The sequence below is a fragment of the Mauremys reevesii genome, linkage group 19, assembly GCF_016161935.1.
Source record: "Mauremys reevesii isolate NIE-2019 linkage group 19, ASM1616193v1, whole genome shotgun sequence".
NCBI lineage: Eukaryota > Metazoa > Chordata > Testudines > Geoemydidae > Mauremys > Mauremys reevesii.
This window is the reverse complement of record NC_052641.1, coordinates 23,885,621-23,902,924: the sequence shown is the minus strand read 5'-3', so window position 1 is coordinate 23,902,924 and position 17,304 is coordinate 23,885,621. Positions and strand designations below refer to the sequence as shown.

Here is a 17,304-nt window from a genome sequence, read left to right as displayed (position 1 = left end):
ATTCTTATTTTCTTCCCCTCACAAAAGTGCCCTAGACCTGGTCTATACTAAGTTTTGCCATCATAGCTATGTGCATGATATATGTTTAACTGATATAGCTATGCTGGGGAAAAAAACCTTTAGTGTAGACTCACTTGATCTGGTACAAGCACTTCTATACCAATATAACTGCATCCACCCTATAGAGTTTGCTGGATTAACTATATCAGCAAAACCCGTCCCATGTAGACACGGTCTTGTATGCGGACATTCTCCTAGTCATACAGACCAGGATTTTCAAAAGAGATGAAGGGAGTTGGTGCCCAGGCTTAAGTTTGAATGGATTTAGGGCATTTTAACTCCCTTATGCTACTTTAAAAATAAGCCATTACTAGTGAAGTAACTGGATTCTGAAAGTCCTAAAGTTAAGATTTTCAGTCTCCATCTAGTGGTAATTAGTATATCTGAGGACTAAATGTAAGTAATCCACTAGGTGGCAATAAGTCCTTATCAGAGACAGGAGTTTATAGGTGTAAATTCTAAATATCTAATTCTAAACAGAGGCAGCAATTCAGTGCAGATTTCTCCTGCTTTAAGACAATGTATTTAATTTGTTGGAAACTCCCTGGGGCATTCTCAAAATAGGTAAACAATTAACTGGCAGTTTATTTAGAAGATAATGGTCAAATAAGTTTCAGGGGCAACCACACAAACTCAAGAGGTTCAAAGTCCAGAGATGCTCTATCTCCTTGACCTCATTGTGCTGGGGGATTGCACCTGTTTGCACCTGAGAAATCATTTCAATCATTGAAGCTTTCACACAGCAATGTAGTTTGTGGAGAGTATTTTAGCTATAATTATTTTTCGTGGCTTGAGCATTTAAAATATGCTCCTACGGCCTCACTTTCAAAAGCATATGTGGAATTTCTTGCTTAATTAGTCTATATAATGAGTGATTGCATGGACAAATCAGACTTTTGTGTGCAATTTGGTGAGGCCTGTATCTTGATTGTTTGCAAATACAAATTGGCAGTTTTACAGGTGTAGTTGTTGGAACTGCATGCGCAAACTAGGCGCACAAACTGAATGTGCATATTTTTGAAAATCAGCTATGATGATTTAAAAAAATAGTGTAACGTTTAATCTTTATTGCCCAGTGTTACTTGGATTTATGGGTGTCACATCTCCGTAAGGCACAAAGTGTATTAAGATAAATGTAATTTTATGTAATATCCTAGCATCTGGATATATTTGCTGAATGCTCAAGGTAAGGCTGCTTAATAGCAAGAATTGAACTATGGTTTTCGCATTTGTTTTTTGCATCGTGGTATTATGGGCACGTGCTTGTCAACACTTGAGCCATCTGTTTTTCTTAGTTGATCAAATGGGGAAGGCTTCCTACTTCGCTGCTTCTTTACCAAATCCATTCAGGACTTTCAGAATTATATGAATGCAGAAGAAGATAAAACTCAGAGTTCCCAGATACTTGTTTATGCATCCAAAACTTTTACTTAAGGTCTGCAGAGCACCCATTTTATCCTTGGCTTTTTGCAGCTTATTGTGCCAGTGAATTGGGCTATCCTTTTGCTGTGACTCTCCTGGGTTATTAGGCGTTTGCTTCAGATTTTTGTTTAACTCAGTGTCCCTGACTAAATTAGTTTTACTAATGCATCTTTGCAGTTGAGGTGAACATGCTTTGTGTTGTGTTGGGACTGCACCTCTTCTCTACTCCCACTGAGGTAGAGCAGAACCGTCACTGTACACTGACTGTAATTGCCTTATGGAAAGCACTGGTGTGTGTGCTGCCTTCATTTCATTGTAGGTCAACATCACTTACAATGTCCTTGAAAATGTCTAAAGGGGACAGCCATATTTTGAATGAAGATCCTCCAAATTTTCTATAGAAAGAAAGCTGTTTTAAATTGCACAAGGGCAAAAACGTTATCTAAACCCAGGAATCTTGTCATTTGTTTTGCACTTCTTGAATTTTTAAGTATGTGAAAACATGCCTACTCCCCAGCTGAGACCTTGCGGGCTGCTTTTTTGTAAAATCATGCTGAAATATTTATACCATGTTATAAATCTTCGAAAATAGGGTGTTTCACTGGAGCTGTACTGAGGTGGTGGTGCTAAAATGGAGGTGGTTACATTAAGCGAACAGGGCCTTTCAGTGTGTGAGGCTTGGGGAAAGATCCTTTAAAACTCCAATTCTGCAGAGTTCTGCCTGTGGTTATCTTTACACCTGAGCAGTCCCACTGAGTTCAACGAGGATATTAATGTGTGGAAAATTAATCACATGCATAAGTCTTTGCAGGGTCAGAGCTAAAGATTCAAAATACTGTTACAAGCATTTGAAAAGAATTTGTGTGAACAATCCAGCAGTACTGTTTAGTTTCCTGTCCCCTTGGGACGTATTTTGCTTTAGAGAATTCCAGCCAAAGGGAAGTACAGCATGTGCCTTTAAAAAGAGCAGCGCCTTCCATTTTGCTGCCTGAGAAACAGGCTCTTTCAAGGGTCTTAACCCTTTAAAAGAAAATAGTGTGTAGTTTCTTGTGGGTGTGGTAGAGGAGTGTGTTTTGACTTGTGTTTGAGATATGAAGGGACAAAATGGTCAGAATTCTTCTGTGGGGTGTGGAGGGGATTGTGAAAATCTGTTCATCTGTGTTTGGACAAATGATTTTTATTAGATTGCAGGACCTTCAGGTTCAGGCAGTTTAACAGATTGCAGATAAGACAAGTCCCATATCCTTTACTTGTGTTACCAGGTGACTAGATTTCATTAGTAAACGAGCTATCCTTGAATAAAATTATGGAAAAGTGAGCACAGCAGGAACTTCAGTCCATTTCAGGATGATCATTCATGTTGTAGTAAATAAAATGGTAAGTATTATGCACTGTTTTCACTGGCTAGATGGTAAAGCCTTTGGCCATGTGGCACTTTCCCAGTAAAGCCAGGCTTGGAGTGGCCACACCTGTGAGCACCTAACCATAGTCTATCACCAGCAGCTGCAAGAAGGGTTGAGGCCTGCTGCTCAGATCAACCAGAAAACAAAACCAAAAAAGGACTTTGTATGAATAGTTGGCTGATTGGATTCTAAGAGTAACTGGGCTGTTCCTTTGCCTTAGGAGCTCTGCAGCAAGCTTCCGGGAGACATCCCTTCTGATAAGGTAGCTGGCTTCAGCTTTCTGGGCAGGTTTCTCTGCTTGGAGCACCTCACAAACAACTAGAGGAGTAGAGAAGCAGGCAGAAGGGTGCATAAATGCCTGGGCTATCTGGGGTTAGCTGTGTCCCTCAGTTGTATTGCTTGCTTCCGAGCCACCAGCTCTGGAGGGACACAAGGGAGAGGGTTTCAGACAGTAGGGGGTAAGGGCCTTTTGGTTCATTATTTCTGAATGCTTTCCCACTCCCCCTTAAGGTGTGAGTCAGCCCTTAAGTGACTGTCCTGTTGACTGACTGTGGTCATGTGGTTGCATATGTAACATTGCCTTGCTCATTATGGTATTCAGTGGAACAACATGTATGCTCCACATGAAGGCTTCCCTTATCTTTCCCTTGAGCAGGGGCTTAGGAAACATCAAAGTTCAAGAAGCTCACTTAGAGATCATTTCAAGAGTGAGCCTTTCAAATATTGCTTATTTCTATAGCATAGCAGCTTGTGTGTGTTTCCCTTCAGATCTCTCTTCAGTGATATCTTAGGACATGGAAGCCACTCTCCTTCTGTCTTATGCAGAAGGAGGAGGGAACCCTGTAAGGGCAGGGTACACACCGTGCTGAAGGCCTGAGATTTGACAACCTTTATTAGCACTGAGCCACTACCCCTTGGAGTTCCAGCCCATGCAGGGAACAATTTCATTCAAGTGTACTAGAAGAACAGATCTCCAACACAGTATCAGCTGATCACAGTCCGAGTGCAATCAGTTATGTCCTTCAGCCCTGATAAGCCAAGATGTACCTGTGAAAGTGTTGCAAGATATCAGTGGCCTTAATGCAAGAAAAGATACCAGATCCTCAACCATGCAACTGTCCTCAGTAGACTCAGCGTATTTGATGTTAGCATCAGCCAGAATGACCGTGGTTGATGGTTTCATTACATGCCTGCAGTGACGTGCCCAGATCTGGTTCAATCCTGTGAATTCACAAATCTCTGGGGTAGCGCCATGGGTGGTGCCGGGTGGGGTCAGGGCATGCACACTTTCACCCCTTGATGGAGAGCTTGAGAGCACAGTGTGCCCAGGTATTCTTGTCCATTCTGGAGACAGGGCTGAAGCACACAATGCTGCATTTAAATGTAATGAACAACTGAAGGAAGGCCAGATCTCTGTTCGGTTGACTTTTTTCACAGTCAAACCACTTCATGCTCAGGATCTGGTACTGACTGCACATATGGAATGCCTCTAGCCACTCCAAGTCTGACTGTAAGAGGTTATAGGTTTCTGGTCTATATAGCAATACAAGTACTGTAGTATGCAGGTTTGATAGACCCTGAACTTTGTCTCAGCACAAAGATGTTTTCTGAATCCATTAGCAAGCCTTGGACTTCACATTGGAGGTGGCAAGCCCTGTTTGTCAAATGTCCAGTTTGCTGCAACTGTTTAACTCTTCATCATCAACACTCTCCATGGTACATGGGCGCCCCCCCCCCCCACATCCTGCACTGGTGATTCTGGTGACCCAGCTCCAAGGGTTCTGGAGCTTGGTCTTCTGCTATGAGATGTTCAACCCCATGGTATAGGCAGTGTCTTGGAGGGTGGGCCTTAAACTCTGTGAAACCATACTATGGGTGTTTAATAGTCTCTCTTCCTGGACGAAGGAAAGAAGGGGAGGGAGAATCTTCTGTATTCTCAAGCATTAAAAATAAGTAATAAGCTTTGTAGCAGGTGGTTAAGCAGGCAAAGGATAGTAGAGTGTACATCCCAAGTGCTGAACTCGAATTAATATGCAAGTTAGATACAATTAACTCTGGCCTTAACAGAGACTGGGAATGGTTGGGTCATTACACTAATTGAATCTATTTCCCTATGTTAAGTTCTCCTTACACCTTCTATGGGCCATCTTAATTATCACTTAAAAAGTTTTTTTTCCTACTGCTGCTGATAGCTCATCTCAATTGATTAGACTTTTCCTGTTATGCATACTTCCACCTTTTCATGTTCTCTGTATGTATAAATATCTCCTGTCTGTGTGTTCCAGTCTGTGCATCCGAAGAAGTGAGCTGTAGCTCACGAAAGCTCATGCTAAAATAAATTTGTTAGTCTTTAAGGTGCCACAAGTACTCCTGTTCTTTTTAGGCTCTGTCTTGTTCATCTGTTATACTTCCCTCCTGGAGTAGGGCCTATTTTCAGCAAAAGTCTTTTTACAAATGGAGATTAATAGGCTGTAGCTACAGCCTGTTCTCCCATGGCCAAAATAATCACTTTTTCTTCTGTTCATAATGTTCTTCAGGACAATTAAAAGTAAATGTCAGAAATGAGCTAGAATGTCCCTGCCTTGTCCAGAGATCCTGGTTGTCTTGTATCCAATTCAGGAGGCAACCACTGCTAAGTTAGACCCAGCCCACAAGAAGGATCTGTTCTCAGGGGTCAAATTCCACATGCAAACCCTGTAGCTAGATTAATTACTCTGGATATTTAAGAGGTATGAATTTAAATAGGATATTCAGCTGTTTGTATCATCTTCATTCCTGAGAAAGTATTCTATAAACAGCGCATCTTCAAGGGCCCGGTCCGTAAATGAGGCATAGTGCTAAGTATTGGTATGGATTAACCTAATCAAGACAAGGGAACATGTCTTGTTTGGAGTTGTTATAATAAAGTCTTAGTATGGGCCAAACCCTCAGATGCTCTAAAATCAAAGTGGTAGACGTTTCTAGCTAACTAGAGATGGCGGGATTGTCATCTTAACCAGACATACAATGTCCTAGAGTGTCCTTGTTTTGCAACACGACACCAATGAGATCTCCCTCTTGGGACCTAAATCTTGTATTAAATACCCTGTCTAAAGCATCCTTTTGATTTCTTGTAAAAAATGGACTTAGATTTTTTTATCTTTAAATGTTGTCATCCTGGTTTCAATATCTTTGGCGAAGAGTGTTTTCGGGGGGTAAGGTCTTACTGTGGAACAGCAGTCCCACACATCTCATGATAGCAAAGTTGTGTTAGGATTTAACACAGCCTTGATTCCTCAAACAAACCTAAGTACAAGAAATGTCTTCTATACTTTTGTGCCCACATGCAAAAGACCATTTTAAACAAAAATCCCAATCAGTGGAACAAAAACAAACGCCCCCCCCGCATAATCTTGCTGTCAAAAAAGCTCTAAAAATCAACCTTTAATGCTAAGTACCCAATTCAGAAAAATCTCTAGCTCTGTTGGCCTGCAACATCTATCATAAATAAATGAGGGTGGGGGGCAAGCTGCCAAGTGGCACACTTCAGAAGCATTCAGAGGTAGAAACTGCATTCCCCTTGAATGTTTGTGCTCGTTCATTCAGAGCCAGGAACCCTCCTGGCCTGAATGATCATTTAAAAAACAGAGATGTGTAGGGTGGCCAAATGGTCAAGTTGACATAACTTCAGTAAGTTTTAAAAATTAAGGGTATAGGCCTGATCAGTCCCTGCTGTTGGAGGGAGGGCTCTGCATCCTATGTTTACCCAGTAAATTGATACATGTTTTTAAAAAGTCTAGCCCATTCGTCCTTTGTTTCTTGGCCTGGTGACATGCTGCAGTTCGACATCCCATTGTGATGGATCTGTTAAATAGGAAATTTTCAGTTAAATTTCCCTTTCTTCTGGCAGGAAGTCTGCAGATCCAACATACCTGGCACAAAGATTATAGTTCTGACAGTTTAAGCCTTCCTCAATCTACTGTACAGGCACTAATGTATGTATATAAATAAAATATCTTTCATTGGGATGAAATTTGAATTTCCTCTGCAGTTGGAAGTGATTATGAGTTTGCTCATTACCAGTCCGACAGTTCTGTTAGGTGACAATTGGGGGAGTATCTTGCTGTGAAGAGCCCTTACCTGCTGGAGTTCAGTGCTTTCACCAGCAGTTCAACGGAGTCTCATGGGGATGCAGAAAGTGTCACTGCAACTCAGTTTGTGGGAGGGAAAATACATTTTTGGGGAGTGGTGCTACAAAATATTTGTGACAAGCAGCCACCTGTATTCTTGTCTGGAACCCTAATATAGATTTTGTAGGGCTTTTATAAATGGCTTGAATTGACTATTAAAAATCAAAACTGTTGGATTTTCTCATCACTGCATCTCCTGGAAAAAAACAAACCTGTTGTATTCACTTCTTATGAAGAAGAGTCCTGCCTGGCAGAGTCTGTTTCTTGTTGAGTCTGTCTGGCATTCTTTTTTTGGTGCCGTAGATGAAAACCTCCCAACACTTTTTTTTAGATGTGAGGTTCGTAGGTAACATTTCAAAGCTAGTTGTGATGTGTGGGAAAAATATTCTAGTGTGGCATTTAGCACTAAAGTTAATCAATTACCCATTCTTACGCTTCACTTTTCTATCAATAATATGCTTTACACAGGTGTAATTTCTCTTCAGAAACACCTTTCTTAATGCACAGCAGCATACATATAGTACAAGATGTACAATACTTTAATGCTGCATGTCAGTGAGAAATTCAGACCTATACAGAACTGTATGAGCAACAGTTTATTTTGGCCATATCCCATACTTTGTGTTTCATATGTATTTGTGGGGTATTCCCCTCATAATTCTCTTGAAGCAACATGTTGCTTGAAGATAGCTGATTGGGGGAACTGCTTCAGTTCAGTCTACTTGTGAAAAGAATCCTGAGAGGAGTGTCTGCCTTTGTTTGCAGGCTGAAGTCTGGAATCTGCCATGTTGGGGGCTAAAAGATTCTTTTTACACTGCATCAAAAAGTATGAAAGGAGCCTCTTGCTTGCAGTGTTGCATGAGAATTGGTGTCTGAAGGGTTTTAAACAAAATAGTTCATACTTTCAATGAACATACCTATGTTCAGTTATGGGGCCTACTCTCTGCAAGGGTTACAATGGCTCCTTTCATCAAAAAATTGGAGGAGTTTATAAACGTTAAACCTTACAACCTCCTTGGCAGCTAGTTGGTAAATTTCATGCAGAGAGACAGAGCTTAAGTAACTTACCTTGATGTTCCCCCAAGAGCCAGTGGCAGAACTAGGAGTCCTGATCCATCCTGTGCTGTTACCACTAGACACAGCTTTAAAAATACAGTAATCCAGAATGTAGCCCCTATTGAACAGAAAATGAGCCATCTTTTCTTGGCACAAAACACTTGCATGAATTTGCAGTCTCTTAGATATCTGGTCCGCAGTTTGCATTCATTGATCAGTGAGTTGATACAAACTAAAACCCACCGACAGCAATGAATGTTGATTGCAGCCATTAGATGCTTAAGCTGTGCAGTAGTATTTCTTCAGATACAGTCCAGTCTGTAGTTCTATGGAGTAATTAATAAAACATCAACACTGTCCCAACTTGTATTTAGCTTAGACACTCTGGTTACCATCCCAAGACCTGAAGAGGAGCTCTGTGAAGCTTGAAAGCTTGTCCCTTCCACCAAAAGAAATTGGTCCAGTAAAAGATATTGTTTCACTTACCTTGTGTCTCTTCTGTCTTCCAGGACACACACATTATTCCAATAAGGGTCTTATTACCTTGGTACAGTGTGTAAAGTACATGTAGATGGAGAAAATAGAAGAACAGTTGACTGACTAGTTCTAAAGTCTATACAAAATGCAGTAATTTTAAAATTGTTTTGCACAACCATTTTATTTTTGTGCCACAGATCTTTCAGGCATCTACCTACCTGCATTGTCTTTGAATTGTCCTAAGGCTTGACACTTAGATAAATTCTCATGGTTGCTCTGTTGCATTTAAGAACATAGGGTGGGACTTTCAAATACACCTGAATAATTCAGGTGCCTAAATCCCATTGACTTTAAATTCCTTATGAGCACACATCTCATTTAAAGATTTTTTTTGTTTTGTTTTGAAAATCCCGCCCATTGTCTCTTCACTTTTTGGCTACTAAAAAATCACGGGTGATCACAGCTGCATTTATATATGCCAACTACCCTCTATAAGTTCTCAGTTTACCCTTTCAGTCTAGCCATTTCAGAAGGCCAGATTCTGGCCAGCTAAAGATTTTCAGGCTTGATCTGTACTAGAAATGCATGCTAGTATAGCTATTCTGCAAATTGTCCTGATGTAGATGCACCTTAACCTGTCAAAAGTGCTTCTGTTGGTTATTCCAGTTCCCCGTAGCTATAATGGCAAAAGCACTTCTTTTGCTGATATAACTGTCTACACTAGGGCTTTTGCAAATGCAGAAATATAAAAAATCACACCCCCATCTGACACTAGTACACTGGCAAAAGCTTTGTGTGTAGATCTGGCCTTAATTGACAGCTATAGGTCAGTTGACCACTTTTTTGAACAAAAGAAAGGGGAATGGCTAATATGCTTTTGGAAAAGGGTCTGGCAATGATGCTTAACTTACTCATGGAGGTATTGTGATGCACACTTGGGAAAGGCAGATAATGCTTTTCATGAAAAATTTGCTCTTCTGGCTTCTGTATCAGAAGTTTGGAGTAAAACGCATTTTCTGAGACTTCATAGTTAAGACAGATCCATTTTCTTTACACCTTTATCATGATAGCCTAAAACTCCTTTGGTGCCAAGAATAAGTGTTCTTTTTTTTTGGTAAGGATGCTGCATATTAAGTGATCACTTACTGAGAAGAAATTTTATACAAATTTAGAATATTCAGAAGCAAAGACAAACATCCTCCAGAATTCGCTCCATAATTCCTAGCCTATTTCAGTTTTAAAACATAGTTTTGCTTTAAAAGGAGGGAAGGGCAGTAAAAGATGTAGTTTAATTTTTGTTGGCTCTTCAGTTGCAAAGTTCTGTAAGGGGCAGCCTGCAATGCCAGACACAGGGCATTCATTTTAAGATTGTTTGGTACAACAATCTAACTTTTAACCTAAGTAATCTCTTTATTGGCTTCCATAATCCTTGCAAAAATAACCCTATCCCTCCCTCCCACCCTCTCTGTCTCCTTTTAAAGCATTTTGTGGGTACAGTGGTATATATGACGTTCTAAGCAGGGTGGACAGGGTCCCCTGTGTCTGGTTGTTTGCTGAGGTGATTTTACACTTAACTATCCCATGAAAGGAGCTGAACTTTCTTCCCCATACAGTTGTCCTGTCACAGTGTAAGATGGAGGGACAGCTGGGTTTAGTAATATGGAATTCAGTATTCTTGGTTAATACTCCTGGTGAGCAGTTGGTGAGGATTAGGGGAAGCAGGTTCACAAGAACAAATTAAATGACATTCCAAAGCTTTTCCAGCAAAGCTCAAATTGCCAGCCCAAATGGGAAGTAGTTTTCCATTCTGAACTAGTTTGCATCACATTTCTTTTAGCACAACATTCTCAAATTTCGTTTCCAAATTTTACTGTTCATTTGTGGACATGTTATCGCTTCTGTATCAGCTGTGTGAAAAACTTTCCATTACTTTCACTCAGACTTTTTTTTGTTGAAATCCCACTTAAGGTGTTTAAAAAACCAAAACAAAAATGTAACAGTTTAATGTTTAAAACCGAAGACATCCTTTTAAAAAATACATAGATACTTATAAGGAGGGGCGGGGGTTTAGGGATCTCAACTAGTCTTTGTTCACAATGTAAAATGTTACATCATGACCTGTTAATAGCAACCAAATGTAATATATATCAAGTTCAAGTTTTCCATTTAGCAATGTGTCTGTGATAAACCTCAAGGTACAGTCAACGGTCGATGGTTTTTTCTAATTCTCAAACTCACCGACAGCGTTGAATGTTCACTGAAGCTATCTGAAGGCTGCTACGTGCATACATACGCCCTACATAGTTTCTGTGCATCTGTTTTCCCTGGGCCAGCAGTGGAAACACTGCTGAGGGATCCACATTCTTTATTGCAAGGTCTTAAATAGCAGTATTTTAATTATGAAATGGAACTGTGTAGCTGAGGGCTAATGAATCGCAGGCATGTAAGACTACAGTTCTTTATACAAAGATGACTTGGACTACTGCTTAGAATTGTTCTGAATGTTCCAATTTGTAACTGTACAGTAAACAAATGTCCTTTCTTATCCAATTAAGAAGTCTAAATATTTAAATTGGGAAGTATTTAATGTATTTTAGGCTTCATTTTAAAGTTTTTAAAGTAACTTTAAATCTATAAACCAAACTCAGGATGGAAAAAACCAAAACAGCTTTTCTTTATTTTCATTGAAAGGGTACACACACCTGCCTCAGGTCTTTGGAGAACTTTTTGTTCTGTTCCTTTTAAAACACATTTGATCTTTAGTGGCTGTGGAGGACTGAATTGAGAGCTCTTCAGAACACATCAATCTCAATTTGTCTACATGCTCTACTACAAATAACATGAAATGGGGGAGGGAAGGGAGAGACTGACCACTGCTTCCGCAGTTGCTTAATAATGGTGAGAATCAGAACTTTACCCTGAAATAGTTCCTATTGGCTCCAGTTAAAAGGACACTGTCAACTAGAATTTCTTAAATTCTTTAAAAATGTGTAAAGGCTTTTCTGCTCCGCTGTTGATGTTTAGAAATGTCTTTTGGGCACATGTGAAATCAACACCACAAAACATGCCTAGCCCAACTCTCCCTTCTTCTGTGTGTTTGCCTTTGCCTGGTACCGCTTGGGTTTCGGTTTTGTTGCTTCTGTTACTGATTGATTACCTTCTTGCAGGACCTGAGGAAGTGGGCAGGTAAACTTCAAGAGCTCCACATGAGCATTGTAGCCATGCTAGCATGAGAGAGGAAAAGCAACTATCCATCCATGAAACAGAGATTGACTTATACACAGGGTGGGATTTCCAAAAGTGCACCATGTTGGACTTTGACTTCAATGAAAGCAAGAATTAATGGATGTCTTGCCATTCACTCCAGTGGGAGCAGAGTTAGGCCAATACTGAAAGCTTTTGGAAACCCCACCCAAAGTAAACAACCTGAAAAGAAGAAGAAAAACAAGTTGTGGGTATTGCTGATTTAAAAAAAAACAAAACTTTCAGAGGGAAGTGTGATTTTCCCCCCCACCCCGCCCCCATCTCCATCCCCAAGTTATTGGTATGCCTTCAAGTTTTAGGTTGAACATGTGAAAACTTCTGCCTAGAAAGTTCATAATTTAATCTAAATCAATTACATACTTTTGTATTCAGCTTTTAGCTGCAAAAGGATTTGTTTAAATTCTCCCTAAACTGCCATATTCTTCCATCTGCCTAATTATCCTAACTCTTTCAAACTATGCAAACCAGCTGGAAGTGATCTCTGCCAGTTGCTTAAATTGTTGTATGCAGTGTTGTAGCTGTGCTAGTCCCAGGATATGAGAGACACAGGGCTTTGAAAGAAATCTGTTGCTTTACCTGCACTCACTGTGGTGCGACTACAGTGTGTGTGTGTGTGTATACACCCGTGCGTGCACACATCAATAGTCAAATAAGGATGTTATGAATTTAAAACTTGTTGTGCTTCTATTTTTAGTGGAGCACATTTACTGTAGCCCCAATGACTGTTTTTAAAAACAATCTGAATATCCAGTGCACATAGGCATAATTTGGAAAGTTAGACTGACTTAATGAGTATTTTGGCTAACAAGATATTTTAAGCCTTTTCATTTTCCTCTGTACATGGTGATTGAGTAAGATCTGCCTTTCGAAACTAATGAGGGCCTTGTTTCCAGAGTACGGTTTGGAGTATTCTAGAATTATACATTGTAAGTTTCTGCATTTCGCAAGCAACACTTACACCAAACTTCAACTGAGATACAGAAACAGTCTGCAAATCTGACACTGTTAACAATTCCCATTGTTTAGGGCACATTTGTAGCCATTGTCTGGAATGGGGATCTGGTGGAAAAAGCAAACAATTTGGACTAATAGCAACCAACACAAGAAATTAGAAGTGTCCATGAAGCTGGTGCTACAGAACCAAGTAGGTGGAACCCTTAACCATTAGCTGTATATGATAGGTGCTGTGGGCAGCATAAACTAGGGGAGCAAAGCTCAAATAAAGAAACACAAGATAGAATTTCAACCTTTAATGTTCAATTTTGGATTGGTTAAACTATATTGTTTAACTCTTCTCCTTTGTCCCATCTCCCGTATGCCAGCTCTTCTAGCTGACGTCATCTGCTTCTGGTCACTGTCGCATCTCCCCACCTCTCTTCCTGCAAGTATGATGGTCTGAAAGGTTGCCGACCCCTGGTAAATACCCTCGAAATTCAGAAGTGGTGTGCCGAATCTTCATTTATTCACTCTAATTTAAGGTTTCATGTGCCAGTAATACATTTTAACATTTTTAGAAGGTCTCTTTCTATAAGTCTATAATATATAACTAAACTATTGTTGTATGTAAAGTAAATAAGGTTTTTAAAATGTTTAAGAAGCTTCATTTAAAATTAAATTAAAATGCAGAGCCCCCCGACCGGTGGCCAGAACCTAGGCAGTGTGAGTGCCACTGAAAATCAGCTCGTGTTCTGCCTTTGGCGCCCATGCCATAGGTTGCCTACCCCTGGTATTTACTGTACATTTTAACAACCTACATTTTGTTCCTTTGCTCTGGACACTACACTAGCTCCATTTCTCTCAAGATAAAGTCCAAAGTCCTCTGTGAGCTGGGCTTAAGTTTTGACCAATATAGTTGGAGATCAAAACCCATCACAAAAACTATACTCATTAGAAACAATGGGATTATCAGTGACAAAGATAAGGTTCACAAAGGATAAGCAGTAATCTTTGCAACTATCCTGTGGTTGTGGATCTTAATTTCGAATGAAATATAAAATCCATCTTTTCCCCAGACCCCCACACATTTAGAAAAAGCAGAAACAACCAAAATCCTATTAACCTTCAGGGGTGGAGTGGGATGGGGAGGAGAACATAAAGCTGCTGTGCTACTTTATCTAATCTCTAGGGGTACTTGTATGCTACTGAGATGATCATGTTATAAACATCTAGATAGAATTCCTTTATCCTGTGTTGTCTTTGACACCCTTTTCCTCTTCCTGTTCTGACAGTGGTTCCCAAACTCTTTAGTACTCTTAACTCCATATCACTTCACACCATTGCCTTAGCAGAGATCTGTCCTTTTTTCCATCCATTTTCTTTTTTTGGTCTCTTCTTTCTTGTCCTCTCTCCTCCTCCTCCTCCTCCTCCTCCCCCCTTGCTTTGTATTCCATTCATGGCTTGCCTTCCTTGTATTCCTTTCCTGCAGTTGGGGACTTCTTCATGGCTTTGTGGTACTGTTATCTGTGCTCTCTTTACTGAGCTAATTACCTGGGGATAGTAAAGAGAAGCTTGGACTGGACAACTGCTGCCTGAGTCTATGTGAGCATCTTTGGCCATCTGCATTAGTAGCCAGGAGAATGGAGGAAAAGTAAAGGTTAGATTATCAAGGGGGTTGTAGTGGAGGACTGGGTCCAGGGTTGTATAACTTTATCTGGTCCATGACTTCATAGATTAGTGACACCCTCTAAGGTTGGGAGATATTGTCTGCATTGAACTCTGAGGATGCATAGTACACTTGCTTCGTTTGTATCCTGTTACAGAATCTCTCATATTTAATGCGTTAAAGCCAACCAATGTTGTCAATCTGCTGGCTCAGTTGATATTTAACTGGCTACTAAATACAAGTAGTAAGGCCACACAAAAACGTAAACACCTATCTCCATATATCCATTCTGTATAAACTGCTCTCTATCCCAGAACAGATTTGTGTGGTTCAACCAATCAACAAATGACTTTCCTTCTTTCACAGCTGCATCCATCAGCAAAATGATTTAAACATACTCTATATCAGACATTGTCTAATAAAAACAGCCACCACAATAAAACCGTGTTATCGCCAGCTTTGGAAATTGTTTTCCTCTGACAGCAGGTTATCCTGTGACTGTACCTGCATACAGTGTAAGATGCTAAGCTATCCCTGATTGCAGAAGCTTACATTGCAAGGTGTTGCATCTATTTATAGACACTAGCTATCAGTCAGCAACTCTCTGCTATTAGTTATTGATTCCGAATGGTCATTGCAGGTGAAAATCTTTTACAAAATTCTAATGAATTTACTGTATTGGCAGACATGCAAGAAATCTGACTGCCAAGGCAACTTGTTTTTTTGGCTATGTGCCTAGCAAACACAGGCTACTGATGCCAGCTAATTTTTATTTATATAAAATTCCGGTTTAGGGAGGCATTTAGTTACCAATTAGAAATAAAAGTAAGCTTACCAAAAAGGTATTGTAGGAAAAAGCGTGGGTCAAGGAAATAGCTTATTTTCATGTGGGATTTTAAATGCATCTTCCATGCATCTTAAGTGAATTTATCTAAAGTTGAGAGAGCTAGAAATTGCAATTCATTTGTATATAAAAATGTAGTTAGTGACAATCTTCAAACTTAACCATTTGCTATCTGGGAACTCTGTTTTTAAGAAATAAAACTTTTTTTGGGGGGGGAGGGGATGCACTGATTTTTAAAGATTCTCTTCACATTGAAATGTTTTACAGGCTGTACTAAAAATAACATTTGAAATAATCATATTTGTAACTTCTAGGAACACTGAGCAGCTCATTTCCCTCATCACTTGCACAATGGCTTTCAGGAGTCCAAGGATTGTCTTTGGAGTTCATTTGTGAATCCAAGTGAAATACAGTATATATTTTTGTATCTCCTGGAAGCAAATGGACTTAGGCCACCAATGCAGGTGGTGATTTTTATATTAATCTCAGCTCTTCAACAGGAAAGGGTTTTTGGACTAATCTGTTTATACCTTTAAATTACTATTTAATGTGTTCTAATCTGTGCATATGATCTTTACAGTAAGCAACTATAGAGGAACACAGCTTTTAAGGTTCTATTGTATTAATAAGCTTCCATTTTTAAATAAAAATTGATTCATGGAAAGTCATGTATTCTCTGGGACTGCTGACTTTTCTAAAGTGTTAAATTTAATTACAATGTATTAAGATCAATAAATTTCATCTTTGCTTTATACGATTAGCTTTGGCCAGTGTGTATTGTAGCACTGTGACACAGTTATGGTTCAGAAGACGTGCATTTTAAGTCATTTTTTTCAGGCAATGAGTGGAGAAATTGCCCCTTTAGACAGAAGTGTATTTTGCTCATTCTTAACCTGAAGATGAATATTTTTGTGGTGTTTGATTCAACAATAGCCAAACAGAATTGTTATAGCAGTAAAAAAAAACCACACATTTTTTGTTTCGTTTCCCAATCTGTTTAAAAAAAAAAACTTTAAAATTCTTCAGGATTTTGAAAACATTAACATTGCAAGAAAGTACATGCTATACTTCGTTTCCCACTAATCTTCTGTAATGCACAGAGGTTCCATATACAATTTGTGTGGACATTGATAAACTTTGGCAAATACTATACTATACTTGAAAGAAGTGTCTCAGATATGAGGCAAATAGGTAAAAAAAATATATAACACACACACACAGCTACAAGTATGCTAAAAGTAACATAGGCATGTTAAAGACATTTATTGGCACTAAATGAATTTGTCTTGTAAAGCTAAATCCAATGACAGGATCACACCTGTTGTGTGAGGCACATTCACTTGCTACATGGGATTGTTTTGCTCAAACTGTTAAAATGACTGAAATTTTTTTATACCGATTTAAGAAATACACATCAGATATACACCCTTTCTTAGAGATCAAGAGGAAGATGTCAGTAGCTGTTGGATTTGTGAATGCTTCTTACAGTGCAATAAGATTTCAGGAGACTTCTCTGCAGATGAGAAAGGTGTACAGCATAAGAGTATTTTCAAAATCTGAAAGCTTAGTTTACACTTGAAACAATTATTGTCAAAGCTATGCTTTCCTAGTGATTTACGCTGATGTGCCAAATCTTAGAGAAAGTGCCGCTTTTTAAATATTATGTTCCTTCACCACCTGAAGCTGGCCCAATGATTGTAACAGACCTTGTCCTCCACATGTGCCTTGCCATTTCTGGCTTCTTCAAAAAACTACAGTGTCTTGAATCATTTTTCCTTCCTCGTTCTCATCCCACTCCTTCCCATTTAAATTACTCTGATAAAAAACTAAGGCATTTATTTACTACTAAGTATGAAGCTACCTGTGCAAACTTGCTGGATAGCCAAAGCACATTGCTATTCATCAGGATGCTTAGTAAAAGACTGACAGTGCCAGAGCCTACTAATTACACTTCTGCTTTAGTGATACCGGCATAATTCCATGAAAGTGTAAGATATGTTTGAGAAA

At 39.4% G+C, this 17,304-nt stretch overlaps 1 protein-coding gene across 9 annotated transcripts in view; it reads left to right on the top strand.

The window, feature by feature from the left end:
• NR6A1 (nuclear receptor subfamily 6 group A member 1) overlaps nucleotides 1–17,304 on the top strand; it is a 182,088-nt gene that overhangs the window by 41,821 nt on the left and 122,963 nt on the right. The window lies entirely within an intron of this gene.